The 2,365-nt window shown below is 33.3% G+C and overlaps 1 pseudogene across 1 annotated transcript; it reads left to right on the top strand.

Moving 5' to 3' along the window:
* Nucleotides 1-801: 801 nt before the first annotated feature.
* On the top strand, nucleotides 802-1,619 carry LOC149553928 (calcium-binding protein KIC pseudogene; annotated as a pseudogene). The gene has a single exon (XR_016353207.1). The product of XR_016353207.1 is annotated as a calcium-binding protein KIC pseudogene (transcript).
* The last annotated feature ends 746 nt before the right edge of the window (nucleotides 1,620-2,365 follow it).

The following is a 2,365-nucleotide window of genomic DNA, read 5'->3' as shown; positions in this document are numbered from 1 at the left end:
GTGAGGTTAGGAGTTTGCAATGAGGGTAGTCTCTAATAAGACGACCTTCCTTCAAAAAATATAAACAAGCATTAGAATTGTTGAGATATATTATCCGTTGAATGGACCCAAAACTAGGGCTTAAAAGCTTGATGGAGTCAAGAAGTAGTAGGGTTAAATCCATTTCAATATAGACTATGGGGTGAACTTTCAAGCTAGCCCAATTGTTAGAGTTAGTGCTACACCAAATGACTTCCTAGATGTGAAACAACATTATGAAGAAAGGGTGAAATGCTGGTTTAAGTAGTGGTAAATACACCCACATGAGATATTTAATTTACAAACTCCTTCTAGATGGAAATTGACATCATGAGTCTTTGAAGATAACAAATTTGGCCACAAATCATAGCTCTACCACACTGACACATTCCCCTACTCATGACCCAAAGCTCTACTTCTACTAGTCCAACCACCCTTCTACTCCTAGTACTACTACTTTGCTCATATTCATATAGATAGAGACATTTTCATCAACTTAGATGATAATTCTTAAAGCAGTCAATATCAAATTAAATATAGAAAAAGCTAACCACCATGGGCCTACCCACTTTGGATGTATGAAGTCTTTTTAACATCCACCGATGTGTAATGCAAATTCTATTAAATAACTTCCAACTTTCATGACACATGACATATGATAATTGTATTTAATCATTTCCTACTTTCACGAAGCACCACATTTCTGTCTTTTATCATAAGGTTTGTGGTTTTTGGCAATGAATGTTCTCGTTTCATCCAAGTGTCTGCAAGATGTCTATATTGACAATGACTCTTTTATAAAGGAACCTGCAGAGCAGTTTCTTGGAAGCTCTCTCTTTATGGCTTTTCCCGTAAATTAGTTCCTCCTGCCGGTACTTCACAAGACTCCTCTGCTGCGAGGTAACTTCCATGAAACTTCTCGAAATTATGTAGATTCTCACGTTTGGAGAACCTAATTTGCCTTCCAACTCCCTTATTTAAGATCCCAATGGGGAAAGAGCGGATCATGGTCATCCAATTTCTGAGAAAAGTCTCTGAATTTGAAATTGGGCAATGGCTAAAGCCACTAAAAAAGTGGAAGAGATAATTGGGTTTGATGATTATTTGCCAATGATGGCAGATATGTTGGGAGAAGAGGAGTTCATGGGCGAGCTCTGCAATGGCTTCCGTCTTTTGGCAGATTCAGAAAAAGGGGTTATTACTTTGGAGAGTTTGAAGAGAAATGCGGGTGTTTTGGGGATTGAGGCGATGAGTGAAGATCAAATGCAAGCGATGATTGCAGCTGCTGATCTCAATGGCGATGGAGTTGTGGATGAGAATGAGTTCTGTGTTATGATGCTCAGACTCAGCCCCTCGTTCATCACAGAGGCTCAACAATGGCTAGAAAAAGCCCTCATTCTTGAACTCCACGGCTGTGACCAGTAGCTACAAATTGATTCTTTGGTGTGTTTAATTCTCTTTCTTAGTTGTAATCACTGGTTTGCGTTTTATTATTCACCATACCCAATTCAGATTATGTATGTCATCAGATCCAAATATACAGTATACAATCTCTGAATTGTATTTGGTGCAATTTAAAATGTTCCTGGTTGTAGTTCAAATGCCAGTATTTTATCTCTTTATTTAGGATTTTCTTTTGATTTTCTTAATTAAATCATGTATGATTGGAAAGATTAATAACAAGAGATTCAATGAGTGGAAGTTCCTGCCCATAGTTTATAGCCTGAGAGGAGAGACAGGAACAAAATCTAAAAAAATCTAAAAAAATGAGAGGTGATATATTACTGACTATTATTCAAATTTCAATATATTTTTCTCTTCATTTAGATTTTTCTTGTGTTTTGTCAATATATTTTCATCCCTAGTTTGGATTGTGAGTATGATTGGAAATATCAATAATAATAAATATAAAAAGATTAGCTTGGTCATGTCTGAATCTGATTATGTAAAACTGACAAATAGAAATTTCAAGCATATAAACAGTTCTATCTCAAATTTGTTTCTATTTTATATTAGATCATACAAAAAGTTATGATATTATAAAGATAAATTATTACTAGTAATAGTATTTTGCTTTACAAATGTTAGGTTTTTTAATTAGGAAGAATATTTATATTGAATTATAATTAGATTCTAATGTGTAAAAATATAGATTTGCTTATGTGTTTTTTGTTTGATTATTATTTTGATTAATATTATATAAATTGAGTAGAGAGTGTGTAGTACCATATCATATAATTAACACTATATAAATTAAATTTATGTTAAAGTCTAATATATAAAAATATGAATATTTATGTCTATTGTCTTCCTACCATTATAATTATTAAAAGAAAAACAAATTTGA

This window comes from Cupressus sempervirens, chromosome 6, assembly GCF_028749045.1.
Source record: "Cupressus sempervirens isolate cs-2001-9-10 chromosome 6, ASM2874904v1, whole genome shotgun sequence".
Classification (NCBI taxonomy): Eukaryota; Viridiplantae; Streptophyta; class Pinopsida; order Cupressales; family Cupressaceae; genus Cupressus; species Cupressus sempervirens.
This window is presented reverse-complemented; position numbering and strand designations above follow the sequence as displayed.